Genomic DNA, 23,276 nt, shown 5'->3' with positions numbered 1-23,276 from the left:
AGAGACAGAGACAGAGACAGAGAGAGACAGAGGTGAGAATGAAAGATCCAAAAAGAGAGAAAGAAAAAATATATATATATACAGAGAGAGAGAGAGAGAAGGGGGTGGAAGACAAAAAAGTGAAAGGGAGAAAGAGATTTAAATAAATAGATAGAAAGAGATAAAGAAATAGAGAGAAAGAGAGAAAAAGGAAAAAAAAAAGACAGAGATAGACAGAGATAAAGAGAATTGATTCTAGCCAGATATGACCCGCGGCCCGCTGGCCTTAGTTTATGTATCACTGATCTAGTGCATTGGAATTAGGAGTATGTCAAACATGGCTTTTTAATTTACACGCGAAAATGAAAGTAGACTAAGAAAATGGGGTTTACCTGTGTAGCCGACATACTCATAACTAATATTATATTCTGTGAAAATGGGTTTACCCGATTAGTTAAAAAGTTTCGTTTTTTAATAGTAATAAATGTAATTTTTATTTTTAGGGCCTACATGTTATGGGAGAGACATTTAACATAGACTACTCTATGTCCTCTACCATGATCTAAGGAACATCCATACCAAATTTTATCACTATTGGTCAAACGGTTTTGATTTCTATAAGTGACGTACATACATACATACTCCTTACACTTTGCTCTATTTATTAGATACTAGCCGGATACTACCCGCGGCCTGCGGGCCTTAGCTTGGGTATTACTAATCTAGTGGATTGAGTTTAGATCTATGTCAAACTTGACGAATGATTTTTTTTCTCACGTTTTTTAAAAATTTCGCCAGGAAATGAAAAGTAGAGTGTGAAAATGGGTTTCCTCGTTAAGTCGACATAGTCATTATTCATATCTAATATAAAATACTTCACCCCTCAAATATATTGGTACTCGAACCCAAGTCTTTTATTACTTATGTGAATGGTAATTACGTCCTAGTTCTATCCATAGGAGGCGCAGAAGTAGAGCGGTAAAGCGCTTGGCTTCTGAACTGAGGTCCCTGGTTTGAATCCTGGTGAAGACTGGACATTTTAATTTCCGGATCTTTTGGCGCCTTTGAGTCCACCCAGCTCTAATGAGTACCTGACATTAGTTGGGGAAAAGTAAAGGCGGCTGGTCGTTGTGCTGGCTACATGACACCCTCGTTAACCGAGGGTCTCAGAAACAGATGACCTTTACATCATCTGCCCTAGGGAGGTCTGAAATGCGAACTATATTTTAAGGCGTATCGATTAGGTATCGATTAGGTCGTTCAATGACAAGCTGGTTGGATAACGTTAATTATCTTCAACTCCACTTCCGGTCAGAAGCTGCTCTTAGCTGGCTATCAGGGCAGAGGCCGGTTCATTCATGTAGTTGTCCATCCAGCTTTGTGAGCGGTCTATTGCTGCCAAATGTAAGCGGTCTATTGCTGCCAACTGTAAGCGGTCTATTGCTGCCAACTGTAAGCGGTCTATTGCTGCCAACTGTAAGCGGTCTATTGCTGCCAGCTTCTTTCATCTAATCCAGTGAGGGGCTAAATGACGCTTGGTGTGATCTTTAAAGCACTTTCCGGGGCCCGTCAGTTACGCCCCCACCCTCCTTGAAGCTTGCCAAAAACAGACATCCTTTGGAATGCAGTCATTCATTACATTGGGTAGAGGTCTGACCTAGTTTTTTTTTTGCAGCTGTCGAATGTTAAGTAGTGCTTCTATTGTCCCCACGCCAGCCTCTTGGTTATTTTCAAGGTAGTCTTGCCAGCATAGTCCCATTTTGGAGAGAAGGCAGCTTTGATGGAGTCGTTTCAGCAGTCTGACATGTCTCGTATACAACGCCCAGGTGTCAGAGTGTGGTGATGACCACTGCTTTATAATCATTGCTTTGTGTTGTTTAGAGGATAAATCGTGACTGGGGTCTGCGTGGTCACGTGAAATACTGCCCACATCCTTAATCTGCCTTATTAGTTCTGACTATGAAAACCCCCGAAAGCCTAAAACAGCAAGAATGTCGTGGTGCCATATGTAAAGTTGTTAAAATTTCTAAAGGGCGAATAATTGGATCTAAGTGTTGCTAGATCACGGGACTAGCTAACATACTAGCACAAAAAAAATAATCAATTCTACAGAGCACATTAACAGGTGAAAGGAAGCGAGGAATGAAAATGAGGGAAAATCATCAAAACAAGAGTAGCGACTCAAGATGAAGAATGGTGTATGTGTATGATATACAATTGGTCGTCTCCATTTGTAATGGAATGGAACCACTGCAATAATGAGACATTAGATCGTCTGCATTTGAAATGGAATGCAACCACTGCTATACTTTTAGACAAGGAATAATCTACAGTTCTGTAACCTAGTGTAATAATATAGTGGCAGAATTTAGGTCATTGCTTAATATGCATGACTGAATGCATGACGCATAGGACACAATTATCTTGGGTTTTTTTTTTTTTTTTTTTTTTTAGGAAGTAACGTCTGTATTATTTAAGATAAGATAAGATAAACATAGGAACTTCTCCAGTACTTAAAAAGGTTATAAAACGTTTAGCGCTAAACTACAGAATGACGTTTGAGACCCTCTTACAGTCAGTATTTATGAGGACGCGAAGATAATTTTGGAAAGGACTAAGGGAGAGAACTACCTTCTCTTTGTTGTAGTAGTGTTTTATAGTCAACGAAGCATACAAATGAGTTATCTTCACTTGTGTCAAGAACGACAACTCAGAGAACGGTCCATTAATTCTATTATCTCCCTTATTCTTTGACATACGTGTGGTGGACGCCAACGTTACAATATTCGTTGAATATTCGTTTGTTTCCTTTTAATAGTATATATCGATCTTTAGACCTTGATCAAGAGAGAAATCAATATAAAAGCAAACAAATATAAGAAGACAGTCGTACATCTTTATAGAATGTAGTTTTTTTTTCTTTTTTACCTCACATAGAGTTACATTTTTTGCCCCTTTTTTTTTTGAGATTTCTTTTCAAAGATGTTTTCCTTGATGTAAAGTATCCTCACAAATTGAGAGCTAATAACAGCTATGATTGCTCCCTCCACGGGAGCCAATGCCTGATTAGACAAGTCCTTATTCTCTTCGCGCCATCTTACAGTCTGACTAAGTGACGTCTGGCCAGGCCATTCTTGCACAAGTATTAATGCGCGCATGAATGAATGGAGCCGGTGCTTTTTAATAACAGCCAGTGGCGGGATGCGGCATTGTTCCCAGAGTTCCCCCGCCTGATGCATAATCCGTTTGATGATGAAGTGTTGGTATTGAGATTACAACAGAACAAAGGGAACACAGACAAAAGGTTTTAGAAATAAAACACGCCATTGATAATACAGCAATATGGCCGACATGTTGTTTGATGGTTAGGAAGATTAGAAGAGGCCTTAATGCGTAAATACGATACATACATACAAACATACATACAAACATACATACAAACATACATACATTCATACATATATACACACACATACTAACATACAAACAAACATACATACATACATACTAACATACATACATATACACACACACATACAAACAAACATACATGTATACATACATACATATAAACATACATACAAACATACATACAAACATACATACAAACATACATACAAACATACATACAAACATACATACAAACATACATACATACAAACATACATACATACATACGCATGCATACATACACACTTACACACATACATATATACAAACATACATACATACATACATATAGACAGAAGACAGACAGATAGATAGATAGATAGATAGATAGATAGATAGATAGATAGATAGATAGATAGATAGATAGATAGATAGATACATACATACATACATACATACATACATACATACATATATACACACACATACAAACATACAAACAAACATAGATGTATACATACATACATACATACATACATACATACATACATACATACTAACATACATACATATACACACGCACATACAAACAAACATACATAAATACATTCATGCATGTATGCATACATGCATACATACATACATACATACATACATACATACATACATACATACATACATACATTCATGCATGCATACATACATACATATCTTATCTTATATAATACAGACGTTACTTCAAAAAAGAAGATGATTACGTCCTACGCGTCATGCATTTAGTCATGCATATTAACCAATGACTTAAATTCTGCCAAGTCACTGGTTTTCCTGGCTAGCTCAGGCAACCCATTCCATGCTCTAATAGCACTAGGGAAGAAGGAGCATTTGTACAAATTTGTCCTAGCATATGGGACGAGGAATGTGCCTTTATCTTTGTGTCTTTCAGAGTATTTTATTAAATTTTGTTTTTGTATTTGAAGATTATGGTTCAGTGTTTTATGTATTATTGCTACTTTACTTTTTAGCCTTCTGTCCTGAAGGCTTTCTAAATTTAGTGATTTTACTAAAGGTGTTACTCTAGTCAAATGTGAATATTCGTTTGTTATGAATCGCACTGCTCTATTTTGTGTCTGTTCTAGTTTCTTAATGTTTTCTTGAGTTGAGGGGTCCCAAACAGAGGATGCATATTCTATTATTGGCCTAACCAAGGTTAATAATACATACATACATACATATAGACAGAAGACAGACAGATAGATAGATAGATAGATAGATAGACAGACAGACAGACAGACAGACAGATAGATAGATAGATAGATAGATAGATAGATTGATAGATAGATAGATAGATAGATAGATAGATAGATAGATAGATAGATAGATAGATAGATAGATAGATAGATAGTACAAACAAAGGCAGACATAACAAAAACGGCGCTAAGAATATAAAGCAAACAGGAGAAAGTTTTGGGTCGAAAGAAAAAAAAAACACATCACTCTCTGGGCTCTGCTAAGCGTATATTTTAGACGACATTTAAAGAAAAACAAAAGTCAATAACAGTCAAGATCCTCACTCGTCAGATGGCATATAAAAAGGCAAGTGTAACTAAAGATGTTCTATTGCTTTTGGACCAGCTCTACAGGCATCTCGATACACCCATATCGTATGCATTAGTGCTCTTCGTAGATTTCTCCTCGGCTTTCAAGACCATGCAGCTACATATACTGATCAACAAACTGAGCAGTTCAAATGTGAGACCCCCACCTTCTAGCAAGTGTTCTAAACTTTTTAAGCCAACGCCCCCAGTTTGATCAAGTCCACAACATCTAATCATCGACACGAATACTGGGTGCCAACAAGGTTTTTGTACTTTTTCCGATACTGCCCACTCTGTACTCTAACGACTCTAGAAGCCTATATACCAGGGGTTCTCAACCTGTGGCTCGCGACCCCTTTGGGAGGTCGATTGACCATTTGCCAGGGGTCGCCTAAGACCATCGAAAATATGGATTGTTATTGTCTACTCTACAATTCTGTATTTCTGTATGGGGGGAGGGGGTCGTGGCAGAGTGGGGGATTGTAAAATGGGGTCGCCGAGCTTAAATGGTTGAGATCCGCTGCTATATACTCTATGGTGATGCTGCTAGAATGGATCCTGTATAACATGTGAGACAGTAGTGTTAGTTTGTATAGAGACGCACCATAAGTGACGGACGTGAACACGAATTTAGTGACTTCACGACTTAGTTGGGTTAGAGATTACTAAAGTCAGTTGGTGATAGGATTTCGTTGGAATAACGTGATTTATAGACAGAGACTGGACTGTGGCCATTTCAGTACTAAACCATCATCTGTGTTTTTTACTTGTTAATTTGTGTAGGTCCTGTTACTTGTTAGTTTGTGTAGGTCCTGTTATTTGTTAGTTTGTGTAGGTCCTGTTACTTTTAGTTTGTGTAGGACAGTGTATGTCATGTTACTTGTTAATTTGTGTAGGTTCTGCTACTTCTCAGTTGGTGTAGGTCCTGTTACTTTAAGTTTGTGAAGGTCCTGTTACTTGTTAGTTTGTGTGGGTTCTGTTACTTGTTAGTTTGTGTAGGTCCTGTTACTTTTAGTTTGTGTAGGTCCTGTTACTTGTTAGTTTGTGTGGGTCCTGTTACTTGTTAGTTTGTGTAGGTCCTGTTACTTGTTAGTTTGTGAGGGTCCTGTTACTTGTTAGTTTGTGTAGGTCCTGTTACGTGTTAGTTTGTGAGGGTCCTGTTACTTGTTAATTTGTGTAGGTCCTGTTACGTGTTAGTTTGTGTAGGTTCTGTTACTTTTTAGTTTGTGTAGGTCCTGTTACTTGTTAGTTTGTGTAGGTCCTGTTACGTGTTAGTTTGTGTAGGTCCTGTTACGTGTTAGTTTGTGTAGGTCCTGTTACGTGTCAGTTTGTGTAGGTCCTGTTACTTGTCAGTTAGTCGCATTGAATACACCCACACAAGACACTCAGACATCTCCAGAGTAATCTGTCGAAGTCAGATAGGCATCAACAACTACAAGGTCAAGGCCTATCAATAATAAGATACATCTGTACATCGATTCTCGATAAGACTTAACAGAATGGTGAACTAGTAAACATTTTAAACTGAATCCCCCCCTCCCCCCCCCCCCAAAAAAAAAACAACAAACAACAACCTCTTTATAGACTTCATTAGTCAAAAGCAATTAATTTCTGAACTCATGACAAATAATATACAAATGCTTCAAATCAACTCATACATACAGGGCCGGAATTGAGTAAGTGAAGGTTCCGGGGCAGGGTGTTTGTGTAGGCCGCTTACACTTTTTCGAAAGCTTAATGTTACATTTATATTTTAAAGCATTGTTCTTGCACGCTGGCGTTGACCGTATACAACAACCTCACTTTTAAATCAAAGCACCGAAGTTCAAGATACGTGCATTTGATGAGCAGCTCATAAGTCTAAAGGATGAAACCAGGGGCGGACTGGGAGTCGAAATCGGCCCGGGTATTTCTACACAATCCGGCCCATAACTTGTATATCATATGATGGGCCTCCAATTCTAGGCCTACCTGTCCTCAAAGTCAGTAGGTTAAGTTTGATAATGTATCGATATGCATACACACAGTGAACTCTAAATCTTTATAGAAATATAGGCCTTACGGTGCTTTTTAATCGCTAAATGTGTAGGCCCCTAAAAGGATGAAGCCTACTAGTAGCACTATCTACGGATGTAGGCTATCACAATATTAGGAAAATGTGTTACATTACAATTGTATTACACTGTAAAGTCTGTGAAAGTTGTTGTTTTTTTAAACACAACGCTCAGAGGGCCTTTTTATAAGGTTTTATAAAAACTTTAACAATTTGATGCGTGGCATCCATGCGGCCCTTTTCGTGGCCCTACCAGCCCATTTTGGGTATCGGCCAACCTGGCATTTGCTCAAATGCCCATATAGCCAGTCCACCCCTGAATGAAACTAATGAAAGATACGCTTTCAACAATAAACAGCAGAAGACCGTAAGTTGGTTTAGTGGTCTGGAGGTACAACCTAGCACGACACTTATTAACTCTTTCGCATTGAAAAGCACTTTTCGCCTTTTTAACTCTCCGTAACCTGGCACCATATGACGTATATTTGCGTCGACAATTACGTAGGCGGCGCTTCGATTTAAATCACGAGGGCCCGCGATCTCGTAAAAAAACAAATTTGAGGAAGAAAAAGAAAGCCATACACTGGAGGTTAATCACTTGAACGGTATGACGCTTTTACGAACAACAACTGTGACATTTTCTTTAAGGCTATCTGCCACCTGGCACTAACGTCAGAGACAAGCAGTATATGTTCTTACCGGCGGACACGTGTCGACATAGATCATGTCTGACACTAACTTCAAACGGCATCAGACAAGACACAATGGCGTGAATGCTCAAGAATAGGGAAAATGTCAAATGGCGGAAAAGTTTAAATACAGTTTGTAGAACGAGAAAAATGGTCAATAAAAATTATTTTTTAAAAAGATTGGCCAGGCGTTAAAGAAAAAAGGCTTGTTTTTTTATTAATTTTTTTTTTTTGTAGGGCTTTGGCCATGTTCTTGGTAAAGGTTTCGTGCGATGTTCCCTAGCCAGGACCGGGTTTACACTCGATGGCATTATTATTATTATAGCTTTTATATAGCGCTACTTTCATGCTTATAGCATGCTCAGAGCGCTCAGTAAACACAACTCTGCCCGAGTCGGGTGTCGAACCTCGAGCCCCCTTCTGGGTAACCAAGCCAAGTTCAAGCGCACTTGGCCTCTCGACCACGCTTCCCACAATAAGAACCTACCCATCAAATGCCTTTTTCTGCTACACCGATGGGTCGGTGCTGAGGGGCCCCGATTTATCCGGGTATGGGGCCTTGATAGTCTACCTGGACAGGACTGAACCTGTTCGGCTCACTGGTCCATGCAGCTTTGCTGCATTCTCCATGGACGCTGATTTTACAGGGATAGCCAGGGCATTCGAGGCTATGAGAGTCCAAATGACACACAAAGTAACTGAGTCTCGCTCCAGTCTCTTAGCCATGTGTGGCGATGGGGAAAGGTCACCCGTAATAGAAGAGGCAGTCGGCGCCGCAGATAACATTCGCAGATTTATTGGAGCTGTCTTTTTTATGCAGTGGACGCCCTCACATTGTGGCGTGAGGGGAAATGAGGCGGCAGACGTCCTCTCAAGAGAGGGATCTTTTTCAGACACTCCTCTCGAAGCGCCAATCAAGTTTGTAAAGCACTCATAAGAAGTGTTTTTTTAAGTCCTGAGAGGGATCTGACAGGGCCTGTGATGTCTGGCAGATCGCAACGATCCATGGTGTCGGCTGAGGAGGTAAGATCAAGTAATCATTGCGCAGTGTAGAACGGAACACTGTCTTATTGGGGCATGCTTTGCGCGGTTCCATCCGAACTGTGACTCCCGATGCCGTCACTGTGTCTCATATCTTGTACGAGTGTCCCCAGCTCCTTGATCTAAGGGGCGACGTGTCTGAGAAGTCACTCGACCTGTAGGTGGGCTATGAGGCATTACTCCGTAAGGCCCAGTTCCCTTATACAGAATGATAATCATCGAAGTTTTTTTATGTAATTGTTTATGTAAAAATACAAAAGCTTTTTTTTGTCCATTTGATTAGGGATTTCAATTTTGTATGTAATTATTATTTGGCTACCAGTGGACTCTACACTTTCAAACATCTCGCATCGTCCATTGCTCGCCAGCAAATAAGAATGTGGTCATGACCAGAGAGCCATCAGTCTGATATTGGTGTCAAAGGCTTTGTCTCTGCCTATCCATATTGTTTTGAGACAATGTATAATTATTCAGTATATTAGAAGCCTTTCCAAGCTTCTATACAAGGTACCATAAACGACACATAAAAACACCAATTTTCATAGCAGCACTAATTACTGTAAATTCCACTGCTTGTAATAACAATGGATTCAAGTTTCTTTTATGGCTGTAAATATTTGAATAAATAACAAAAAAAAAAACAATCTCCTTTTAAAATGTATTTGTAAACGAACAGATCGAAATAAAAATGCCATTACAAGAAATAAAACATCTAATACAGCCTGTCTTTTGTAAAACTGTTTCTAATTGATTGAGTCCTTCTATAACAGACCCAGGCGTGCATGTATATACAAGTCAACTGGCCACACGTTCAACAGTTTTAGTTTTAATAAACAGTGTTTTCAAAGCTAGTTATTTTAACCTAGATCGTGGTGATTCTCGGCAAGGGCAATACAGCATTGTACTGAGATTGTGACACACAAAGAATAACGTTGATTCTGTTACGGATGCAGGAAACAAAATTTGGGTTTAAATATTTCTTAAATCTGGGTGGAAGCAATACATACTACATGAAACCATTCCCTTTTGTAATTTTTTTGTTTCCATTGATGAATAGCAGGTGCGCCTGGCTCAGACAGGAGAACATTGAAAGATAAGGACTCTAATGCTGGGGGGTCTCTGGGGAGGGCCGCAGTGACCAGTGGCCGTTTGTCCGTTTCCATCAGATTCACGTGCGAAATTGAATTGAGAGCCAAGTGGGAGGGGGGGGGGGAGTGTCAGTGCCCAATGCGCAAGTTATTTGTTAGTTTATAACGGGGACTTGTAGGTTTTAGGATGCGAAGAATTTATGAGGTGTAAGATGCTAGAGTGACAGGTCTCTCTCTCTCTCTCTCTTTCGATATCATAACCTTTTCTCTTTCTCTCTTTATCTGTCTCTATCGTTACCGCTCTTTTTTTTTATTCTCTCTTTCTCTACCTCTCTCTTTCATTACATCCACCTCTTTTTCTCTGTATCTATCATTACATTATCTTTTTATTTTTCTTTTTTCTCTATTTCTCTATTTCCCCCCCCCCCTCTCTGTCATGAGTCATACATTTTTTTTCCTGCCTCTCTATTTCTCTCCACTGTCTCTAACAGTAATGTCCTTTCTCCCCGTCTCTTCTATCTGACTCTACCATTGCCTCTTTCCTGCTTTCTCTCTGTATACAAATATATATATATAGATATATATATATATATATATTGTTACGATCCTTTCCTACTCAGGCCTTCTGTAAACACTACTAAACGCACAACACAACACATCAAGAACTTGACAACAAGAGCTCCAAATAATCTGGTACTTTAATAAGGGTCAAATCAAACGGCCAATACGACACAATTGGCAACACAATCAACTACTACAACGTTAGACTGTATATCACTGTACTAAACTCATCAACTCTACTGTCTCTTCCTGGACTCGTACGTTTCACTGGAGGACTGCACCAGGACCGACTTCATGGCTGACTAACAGTCCCGGTCTCAACGCTCTCCGGTCTTGAACTGCCGCTTTCCTACACACTGTGTCTCTGGTCTGCGCAGGCTTATGATCAGATGACCATAACATGGGCGCTATTCACGTGCAAAGCTCATGCCAGTACTGTCTCTTGCCCTTCGATAAAGCACCCTATACTGTATTGCTGGCCTGTGTCACAAATGTCAGCTGATCACACACAGTTAACCCTTTTGCGTCGCGAATAGGGTTATAACAATATCTAATATATAAAGCAGAAAGTAAGGCGTATGTTTGTATATATGTATGTATGTATGTATATGTGTGTGTGTGTGTGCGTGCGTGCGTGCGCGCGTGTGTGTGTGTGTGTGTGAGAGTGTATGTCCCACACATAACTTAATAAAACTTGCCATAAATGTTCCTTAGATCATAGCTGAGACCGTAGTGTGTGTATAATGTCCCTCCCACAACTGGAGGGCCCTAAAAATAGACAAAAGGGGACCTAATTGTATCTCTATTATGAACGAGACTTTTTAACAAATCGGGTAAACCCGTTTTCACAGTATTTTGTATTTGAAATAAATATATAAATAAATATATTTTCACACTCTACTTTTATTTTTCGTGGCAAAATAAAATAATGTGAATGGAACATTCTCCAAGTTTGACATAGATCTAAATTCAATCCAGTAGATCAGTAGATCAGTTATACCCAAACTAGGGTCTGTTTAACTAGTTTTACTTTCGAAAAACACCTAATCTCTGTTAGTTGATTGCTAGAATATGTCTGACTGAGTTGTGGTAGCGCTTACAATTGTACACCATAAATAATTCACACAAATCCTTCCAATCCATTATTGTACGGCAAATGACAATGTGCTGATAGCCGTATGGCTTGCACATTTTTCATGATTACGCATTAGTAAATCTGGATGTAAATTTAGTGTCGCTTTATCCAACTGTATGCCGGGAATCTATAGATATTGAACAGACTCAAATCCACATCAGAAAATTAAATAATTAATGTATAATCCAATGTAATGCGTAATTAAGCATACTAAAACAAACCAGATTTTTCACTTTTGCCGATTCGCGATACTATCAAATCTAAGTTTGGCATAAAATGTGTTCTAGAAAATAAAATTATTTTGGTAAATTTGTGTTCGTATTAGCGACCTTGGCAAGTTTTATCAGGGGGAAAAAAAAAGTAAAAATAACTTGTCATTAACAAGTATATGACAGGACAGAGGATTGTGTAAAGATGTTTAAAAAAGTCTTTGATATACCGTGTACTTAATATACATTATAAACACGTTCGCTCTATTTCGTCGGAACATATCGCGCTATTTTATCATCGCTATTTTGTCACCGCTATCTTATCATCGCTATTTTGTCACCGCTATTTTATCACCGCTATTTTGTCACCGCTATTTTATCGCCGCTATTTTATCACCTCTATTTTGTCGGCGCTACTTCGTCGGTACATTTCGCGCTATTTTATCACCGCTATGTTGTCACCGCTATTTTGTCGGGTAACCGTCTTTGGCTAGTAGTTATGTCCTTTTTAAGGTAAGTTGGATTTACAATGTCTTTTGTATCTCGATGTGTTTCTAACAATTATGCGCACAAAAAAAAAGCGTATACACATGTACGCATATATGGATAGACCTACGTGCATTAACAAGCTGTGTTCTCCATTAGACTCAGCACTAGACTACGCCTTTACAAACCAAAATCTAGCTGTTTCATCAGACCTATAAATAATAGACTCCTTCACCCCCCCCCTCCTGTGTACAACATACAAGCTGTTTAATCAAATACAATTTGCCTGCCCCCTTTTGACATAACAGCAGACTTAGGTCTGCACTAGCCCTGCACCCACAAAACTGGTCAGGCTGTTTAATCAAATGCGGTTAGAGCTTTCCGTTTGACAAAAGAGTAGACAACGCCTGGCACAAAAACATAGACTATGTTTATCACACCAGCTATGTCAATTACAGTGTTAACAAAAATAAATCATCTATAAAGAACCGTCCATAATTAATCCTCCATTCCTTCCCCCCCCCCCCACGTAATAAAAGATAGCATGATGTAAGATGTAACTATGTAGGAGTTTTACCTCACTGAACTATATACGAGATATATCTCGTTGATCTATATAGGAGATGTATCTCTCTGATCTACGTAGGGCCTCCTTCAGTCGCAACGACTATGGCTCATCTCGTAAGACACTTTTTTCATGTGACGGAGGAGCCAGTGGCGTAGCTAGGGTGGGGGGAGGAGGGAGGAGAATATGAAAATCCCCCCCGGGTCCCCACTTGAGCGGGGCCCCCAAATTAGTGGGGGGGGGGGGGGTTTACATTAAAAATTAATTATTACGCATCGTTTGGGGGCCCTCTAAGAGGTCAAGCCCATGGGCCCCGAAACGATGGAAAATTCCTAGCTAAGCCCCTGGGAGGAGCCCTATTTTTTTTTAGAGACACTCCCGTCCACAAATATCACAGGTTAAGTTAACTTTCGTTTTGGTGATAGAGGAGTCGGCCATTTTTTTCGTATTTACTTCCGGGCTGAGGCCCATGTTATCTCGCTGTCCACAGCTTTCTTGGTCACCATTTCTCAGTCCACGTAGCGCGGTCTAGGGCTATGTCTTCCCATTGAACTATATATTAGATGTATCTCGCTGAACTGGGAGTGTATACATTTTAAGGAACAGAACACAATTTGTGTATCGGCTATTTCACAACAAAGTTGTTTTCGGTAATCACTTCCTGGTTACAACGAGATGTTAAAAATTCCCGTTTACGTCTTTACAAAGCTCACTCTGTCTGTCTGTCTGGTAAAAAGTGTGTACACGCTATTTCTCCAACACCCATGCTCGGATCAAGTTGAAACTTTGCACAATTATTTATTGACATAGACAAGACATGAATCAATAAAAAAAAAGTATCCAATAACTGGTAATTCACTATTTTGTTTAATAGCAACAAGGGAAACAAATACTTAAGTATTCACATATATGGCTAAATTTGTTGGGTTTAGCCCCCTTAAATAATTGTTAACGCTATTTCTCCCTCACGGATTCTCCAATCAAGTTAATACCTTAAGCAATTATTTTTTTTACTTAACAAAACACGAATCAATGTCGATGTCCACTGTATGAAGGTCCCGTTTGATTATCTTATCTTATAAATTACAGACGTTACTTCAAAAGAGATGCTAATTGCATTCTCGCGTATCCAGGTGTTAATGTAGTCATGCATATTTACTAGAGACTTTAACTCTTACTAAGTCGTTAGTTTCTTGGCTGATTCAGGAAACACAATCCATGCTCTAATTGCCCCATGAATAAAGAAGCACTTGTATAAATTTGTCCTTGTATATCGAATAAGAACACATACCTAACTACTAGTACAGAATCTTTACAAGATTAATTGAAATAATAAAATTAGCCCTTGCAAAAACAAATTGATGATTCGCGAAGTGACACTTTTTGTTGCCACTTAAGTTTAGCCCTAACGCCTCCATTATATCTGCTGACCGGAAGTAAATGACGGGATTGGTGACCGGAAACAAAATATAGCATGTATGCAAATCAGCCGATAATGAAATAGATTTAAATTGAGTACTTGGGGACCAGATGGGTACCACAAGAGGTCATTGAGGACAAAGTCTCTCTCCCTGTGTGTGTGTGTGTGAGAGAGAGAGAGAGAGAGAGAGAAGGTTAAGCCAACTAGCATTGACTGTAACTGAATGAGACATAACACAATGATGTCCCAGTATTTTGTTATATATTCTATATTGGTAAGACATGCGCATGTATTCAGCAAGTTAAAAAGTTAAAAAATGTTTATTACAAATGTATACATACATTTTAAAGACTTCAACTAGATAAGTCAGGCGCTACGTAGCGCAGCCACCTAGAGGGGAGGCAGCCACACAAGACCTCGACTCTGAAAGTGACGTCGCGATTTGATTCAAGACGCACAATCAAACGATATAAAATGACAATCATTGTAGCCACAATGGCTACCTAGCACTTCACAAACTCCGCAGTTGTTGGAATAATTTTAACTAACAATCGAAACCAAAATTAAAAAAAAAAAGCTTTACTTTAATCTTCAACGGCATGTTTCGGCAATTAATAAATTATTTCATGACTAGATTAAAAAGAATGTTTTATTCCACAAAAAGAAAATTACAAAAAAAATTAACTCATTTAATAACTTTAAGTGTTCTAGTGTTATTGAGAACAGAAAATTAAACCTAGGCTTTGGTTTAATACCCAACGTATTGTGAATTAGGTGCGGGAAATTGGAAAACACAAAGAGATGAAAGCGGTGCATAAGAATAGAGTGACATTTAGCGAATAGCAAAGAACCGAAAGGTTTAAACAAATGTGGCGGTAACCTACAGTCATAAATATCGTTTGAAGTTGCTTATAATATAGTCCCAGCGTTACAGAAACTGTCAGGCGTTTCCAGTGTCAGGCATCTACGAAGTCGTTCACTAATCACAATTATTTGCATCGACAGTAAAACACGTGACCAGGCAGCGAAAAAAAGAAACCAAAAAAAAAATAATTAATAATACTAATATCGAAGAATAGGCACAACGCCATTTATAGATAAATATAGCAAAATAGACCAATACAAAACACGCACTAAGATACAGATGTCAACTTTCACATTTCGTAATGTATTTATCCGCCTCCATCTCCGGTTGCCTCCGAACAAGTAAATAGTTCTACAAGAAAAAGTAGTCCTGTTTCACATGTTCGTTCAGAAATGATTCTTACATTCTAGCCCAAGCCTTAAGCAGTAAGACCTGGGATGGACGTGGGCAGGGTTTGAACTCGGGACCTTCTTGTCAACAGTAACCACCGACCAGGCTACCATATAATCTCTTAGAAAATGAAAATTGAATCAGGCTTAACCGAGTCTGCATTAACAGTTTACATAGCTAAGTCAGATAAAGAATGCTTATTTTCATTTGGTAATAATGTAGTGACCTAGTTTAGTTTAGTTTAGTTTAGAGAGTATACGTTTAGTCAATAAATATATTGTGCATTGTATTTAGGGACTGTAGAAAGTAGTGACGTAGCTAGATGAATGACGTAGCAGAATACGGGTACACAAGAAGAGACTATGGCTAGGGCATGAAGCCAGAAGTACAGTGAAGGAGATTCTAGTTAAAACATACGGATTTACAGAGCAGACGATCATCCCCATCTTGTAAATAGACATCGTTTGAATTCATCATAGCTGTTATCAAGTATATTTCAAGTGTATTTTTACAAAGCTTTTGTCAACTCTGTCTGTTTGTCTGTCCGTCTTGTTGTCTGGTAACTAGTTGAACCTTTTTTTTTCCTACCATTTTCCATACTTGGATCGAGTTAAAACTTTGCACAATTATTCATTAAATTATTCATTAAACCTGACAAGACATGAATCAATAAAAAAAAAAAGAAATAGTGAATTAATTGTTGGTAATTAATTTTTGTTTTGGTTGATTTCAAAATAAAGGGAATAAATGCTACTTAATGAGAGATATGGATTTAGTCCCCTTATTCCGATTTGACACGTTCCCCCCCCCCCCCCCCCAATTCTCGGATCAAGTTGAAAATTTGCATAATTATTCAATGTCGTAAAAATACACGAATGAATCCAAAAATTAACAAATTCTTTAATCATCTAGTACTAATTAATTCATTTTGTTTTCTAGGGAGATAAAAAAAACCCTAATTTTCAGATAAATGGCAGTACTTAGAGGTTCTTGTATCCGCATCAAGTCATCGAAGTCAGTAACTATATGTGACTTAAGTCAAGTACCCAGGACAATAACAAACAATTTGAAAATCATGCAATAAAGAATTTAAATTTAAACTAAAAGACCTCATTTACCAATCGTAAACAAACAACATTGAGCCACATGCTTCTCTATCTCTTCTATACAAATTGCCATCTAATTTTAATCAACAATGGTTATCACGTGACAGTTTTTTTCCGTTGTTTTATCACTTTTATCACGTGACCATTCCTTTTTTTGGTGAATGAGGCTCATTTAGGTTGCGATTGTAGTGTGATTTTTTTTTTTGCACACATTAAAATGGCAACAGCCAACATAAGTGAAGAAGTACAGTACATTACTTTAGCGCGGAATTATGTGCTTTAAGTATTCAATGCATTATAAAAACCTATCGTCATAAGAGGAGAAGTAGGAATGGGTTCCAATGATACCAACGGAGTCAGCAAAAAACGCTAGCTGTGGCATTCATACTCTCCCGCTTTGACTACTGTAACGCCGTGCTAGCAGGTATACCCGACGAGAAAATCGCCAAGCTGCAACGAATTCAGAACTATGCCGCACGAATAGTCCTTAGAAAAACAAGACGAGATTCTGATACTACGCTCTTTGCGCACGCTAGATTGGTTTCCCGTGAAAGCGAGAATCGACTACAAGGTGGCCATACTTTGTCATCAGTGTATCTATAATAAAGAAATGACCTAGTACCTTAGCGAACTGATCACTCCATATGTCCCCCAGATAGCCCTACGCTCAATGGACTCAACGCCTTTAGTGATGCCACGTTTCTCCCTCAAAAGCTACGGTCTGCGGGCTTTTTCAGTGCACGGACCAAAGGTTTGGAACTCACTCCCCATTGATCTCAGCAGACAACATGGTACACTACATTCAAGAACACTAAGACCTATCTGTTGAAAACGTTTTAAAATTAGTTTGTCATTATAGCTCTCGTGTTTGTGTTTGTAATGTTATCACAGCGCCTTGAGCCTACATTTTGTTTGTGACCAGCGCTCTATAAATTAAATTATTATTATGATATGAAACGCTAATTTCAGGACCGATTTTGACATCCTGTCCGCCACGGATGATAGACTACGGCAGACTTTAGTAAAATCACTAAATTTAGAAAAGCCTTCAGGACTAGAGTGACACCTTTAGTAAAATCACTAAATTTAGAAAAGCCTTCAGGACTAGAGTGACACCTTTAGTAAAATCACTAAATTTAGAAAAGCCTTCAGGACTAGAGTGACACCTTTAGTAAAATCACTAAATTTAGAAAAGCCTTCAGGACTAGAGTGACACCTTTAGTAAAATCACTAAATTTAGAAAAGCCTTCAGGACTAGAGTGACACCTTTAGTAAAATCACTAAATTTAGAAAGCCTCCAGGAGAGAAGACTCAAAAGTAAAGTAGCAATCATACATAAAACACTGAACCATAATCTTCAAATACAAAAACAATATTTAATAAAATACTCTGAAAGACACAAAGATAAACGCACATTACTTCTCCCATATGCTAGGACAAATTTGTACAAATACTCCTTCTTCCCTAGTGCTATTAGAGCATGGAATGGGTTGCCTTAGCTAGCCAGGAAAACCAGTGACTTGGCAGAATTTCAGTCATTGGTTAATATGCATGACTGAATGCATGACGCGTAGGACGTAATCATCTTCTTTTTTGAAGTAACTTCTGTATTATATAAGATAAGATAAGAAGATAAGACTAAGCGAGACCAGTGGCGTAGCTAGGGTGGGGTGTCCAAATATGAAAATCACCTGGGCCACCAAATTCACTAGCTACGCCACAAAGCGAGACTCGCCGTCATTGACTTTTTTGTTTTCACTCTTAAAATGAAATATCAAATAAAAATGGTGGGAGAAAAAAAATGAAAACTAGAATTTTAAATTGAAAGAAAATAATAGTAATAATGAAAAAGACAACAGCAGGAAAAAAAGAGGAGAGAGAGAGAAAGAGAGAGAAAGAATAGTTATGAACAAAGCCAGACGTGCTAGCAGGGCAATGGAGTTGGGACAAAATGAAAAGAAAGAAAGGCCCTAAAGAGAAAAGAAAATAATTTCAAACTTTGTTCATCTGACCAGCAGCCCGTTGAGGACATCCCAGCATGAAAGGATCCTTGAACTTAAGAGGTCATTAGGTTAACCAACATGTCAACTCACTTTTAACCTTTCACCTGACCTATTTCTAAAAGTATTAGACACTTCGTTGGTGTTTCCATTATATGCATTTTTTTTTTGTTCATCTTTTCAGCGTCTTGATATTTAGTATTAAATCTATTTAGTGGAATAGTGGACTAAGTGGTAACATGGTAAATTACATGTAAGATAGGTTAAGTAATATTGTTTAGAGTTGTAGTCGACTTTAAAGCGTTTACTCATACAAACATTCAGCGCAACACTGAAACACATCTCAAACACACATACATATGTATATGTTTACACACCACCGATCGACATAGGTGTGCTCACGAGCAGACTCATACATTAAACACGAAACATATCCTTTTACGTACACATACCACCAACTATTGGCGTAGCAAGGGATTTGGGGCTTGGCCCAGTGGCGTAGCTAGGGTGGGGGAAGGAGGGGGGGGGAGATTTTGAAAATCAACCCGGGCCTCCAGTAGAGGGCGGCCCCCTAATGAGTGTTCTTTACATTACATATTAAATTTTACACAAAATGAAGGGGCCCCCAAAATGGTCAAGCCCCTAGGGCCCCCAAATGATGGCGAATTCCATGCTACGCCCCTGCCTTGGCCTCTTTAGAGGCCCCTGCATTTTGACATTCGACATCATGACATGAGATAATGTACTTAATAAATATATAAGTCTAATGTGTGGAATACATGCAACAAGGTCACTAATTTATAAAACAATGTGAATAGCGAGATAATATGTCATTGGTTTAACATTTAATGTAAAAGAAATATTCGGACACTCATTTGTGGGGCCCTTCAAGTAGGGGCCCGGGGGTAGTTTCAAATTTGTACCCATCTCCCCCACCCTTGCTATGCCACTGCCTCCAACATCATTACACTCCTTCAAACATACATACACATATACCTCTAACATCATTACTCTCGTTCAACATACATACACATATACCTCTAACATCATTACACTCCTTCAAACATACATACACATATACCTCTAACATATACCTCTAACATCATTACACTCCTTCAAACATACATACATATACCTCTAACATCATTACACTCCTTCAAACATACATACACATATACCTCTAACATATATCTCTAACACCATTACACTCCTTCAAACATACATACATATACCTTTAACATCATTACACTCCTTCAAACATACACACACACATACCTCTAACATCATTACACTCCTTCAAACATACACACACATATACCTCTAACATGATTACACTCCTTCAAACATACATACACATATACCTCTAACATATACCTCTAACATCATTACACTCCTTCAAACAAACATACACACACATACCCTCAACGAGTAGAATATATATTAATACGAGTAAATCATCATCATCATCATCATCATCATCATCATCATCATTCATTGGCCTCCTTCAGTCGTGAAACGACTATGGTTCATCTGGAACACTTTTTCATATGGCTGCGGAGCCCTATTTTGGAGAGACATTCCCGTCCACATATATTGCATGTCAAGGTGGCTTTCGCTTTGGTGGTAGAGGAGCTGGCCATTTTCCGTGTGGCCCGCTTTTCTTCATGAATCGAGACCCATGTTTTCTCGCTGTCTATAGCTTTCTTGGTCACCGTCTCTCTCCTACTAGTGCGGTCTGAGGCTATGGTCAGTATCAATGTTTACTGATTTTAAATAAGCGAGATGAAAGCCTGGGCATTGTTTATGGTCGGAACGATGTCGCCCACACAGCAATTCCCCCCATCTAGGCGCAGCTGATGAGACCTAAGCAACGAAATATCCGCTACATTGTTACTTATTAATACAATAACTGAACTATCAGCCTTGACCTTCGTATTATTGCGTAACAATGTGTTTGTCGTCTATTTCTGAAATAAATTTTAGTTAATAAAAAGTCAAAGTCAATTTATGTTCCCTGTCATAATAGTAATTTACACAACTAATGTGAACTGTGTAACTTTAAATGACAGTTAGTATATCCATATGTTTAAAGGTCGAGTTCATGACAGCCTTTTTTTATTCCTTGAACACAGTACCAACTAAACTAACAATATTCTAGCCACAAAAAAAAAAAAATTAGTTATTTGTTGTGGTTGTTGTTGTACTAGTGAATTGGGAAAAGCGGTCACAGTAATAAAGTTCCTTTGCACCTTTCTGTGGCGTGGGACTTAATGACAGAGTGATGTACAGAAATATTATTTTGTGTTAATTAGCCCCCTTTGTGGTACATAAAAACAGCTACAAAAGGAATTCATGTTTGTAGGTAAACGCACCAACAAATACATTTGCATGTCTTGGAACCTTTGGGCTTCTATAGGAAATAAGGACAGAACACTAAAAGCCCATTGGAGATTTTTCAAGGTCAACTAAACAATGTCAAGGACACTAAATTAAGCTTCAATGTTGCCAACTGCAATTGTTACTAATAGAAGAGATTTGAAAATTTGATTCTAAAGCTCAGAAGGTCGGAATACGCATCTCCAATTTTATCTATGTATATATAGCTTTTATATAGCGCTACTTTCATGCTTATAGCATGCTCAGAGCGCTTTGGTCCAATCTCATTTGTGGACCAGTTTGGGGTGGGGGGGGAGGGAGGGGGTATCTAGGAGTTGGTTTTCCGTGCTGCCTTTAGGTGCTCAGTAAACACAACTCTGCCCGAGTCGGGTGTCGAACCCCCTTCTAGGTAGCAAAGCCAAGCCAAGTTCAAGCGCACTTAGCCTCTCGACCACGCTATAGGAAGAACTGTTTCTAGTTTCCAAAACACCTATGAATTATATACGATATGCAAAGTGAAATGAAAAATAAAACCTAAAAATTTAAGTTACAATTATATGTCTTTCATTTCTTAGTTTTAATTACATTCTTACAACCTTCCAGGCCCCACCCAACTGCTATAACTACAGCGCTCCTTCAGGTTCCCAGCTGCTAAATCTGCAGAACTTCTCTAGGTCCCAAGCTTCTAAACCTGCATGCTCCTTGTGACCTAGAATTAGGATAGGTCATAAGACCAGTGACTTCTGCTGTACTGGCAAGTTAGTCTAGTGACATCTTGTGGTCCCAAATTATACTACTCAGGCTGTTAATTATAACCTCTACATATATAACTTACTAAGACATACAAGTTATAACTTTGAGATTTCAGTTACAACTAATAAAGAGTTTATTAAGGAACAAATAAAAACAAGATTACAAAGACAGTTTGTGTGGAAACACAGACTCAAAATCGGCCAATATTTTCAGAAAGAACATTCAAATGAAATTATATCAAAGACAAATGAGAGATAAGAATGGAGAAAGAAGGTTGACAGATCTTGTGTAGTGCCCCAACGGTACAGCAGATCAAAGGATAGGTGAAAGTGAATGCAAAGTTAGATGTGAACCTGGCCTAACTAGTTCCCCTTTCAGACCTTGTGGTCTATAGGGCAGATGATGTAAAGTTCATCTGTTTTTGTGGCCTACGGTTAACGAGGGTGTCATGTAGCCAGCACAGCGACCAACCGCCTTTACTTTTCCCCAACTAATATCAGGTACCCATTGGTGCTGGGTGGACTCCGAGGCGCCTAAGGATTCCGAAGCTGAAAATCCCAGTCTTCACCAGGATTCGAACCCGGGGCCCCCGGTTCAGAAGCCAAGCGCTATACCGCTCAGCTACCGCGCATCTCCTGGCCTAACTGAAGTCTTATAATTGATGTAATTGTTTTGAAAAGGCCCAATCTCTTATTCGAATGAAAATTATGTGCAATAAGAAAAGTTCACGAAAATGAAGTTTACGAGATTTCTATTTGTTTTAATTTAGGTCTAACTTATAATGCATACTAATTAGCTTTTTCTCTTTAAAAAACTGCTTGCATAAATGATTTAAAAAATTAGATTTTTCGCTTTCAGAAAAAAAAAAGCCGTTGCATCAGAACTTTGAATGGTCTAAAATATTGTGATGTCGGATTTTCAATATCTTTTCTAGTTTACGAGATCTAAACGGGACGGACGGACAGACGGTCAGACATTTCGCACAAAACTAATAGCGTCTTTTCCCCTTTCGGGGGCCGCTAAAAATCATTAAAAGAAAATGGGCATAGGGGCCAACAAAGGCAAGTCAAATAATGAAGAAAAAATTAAAATACTAGGGCCGGTTCAGTTCAACATAATCATAGAACTGCCATCACAAAGGTACAATAGTGTCTCAGCTCAAAACAAACAATGGATTACAATAATATAATACAGGTCCTAACAGTCAAATGACCGTCATCCATGAGACCCACAACTGTCTCTTATCAAGACAAATGTTTGTCTTTTACATACTATACGACCCAAATCTGGTCTTTATAAAAAAAAAAAACACATACAGGAAAGGATAAGAGACTAAGTAGACATAATATTTACATCAACCAACTTATTAACAAGAAATAAATAAAGTCTACTTAGCTCGTTAGTGGAAGATACATTCCCATAAAGTGGCACACTCCTCTTGATTAACACAGTCAGAGCAGAACAACAAAACTATCATATAAACATTATGGAGATTTAGTTCACAATAATGTACAGTGGTCAGCTCAAAGACTCAAGAGGAAGTGGCCATTGTACACAGTTAACAGGGACTTA

This window comes from Biomphalaria glabrata, chromosome 16, assembly GCF_947242115.1.
Source record: "Biomphalaria glabrata chromosome 16, xgBioGlab47.1, whole genome shotgun sequence".
NCBI lineage: Eukaryota > Metazoa > Mollusca > Gastropoda > Planorbidae > Biomphalaria > Biomphalaria glabrata.
This window is presented reverse-complemented; position numbering follows the sequence as displayed.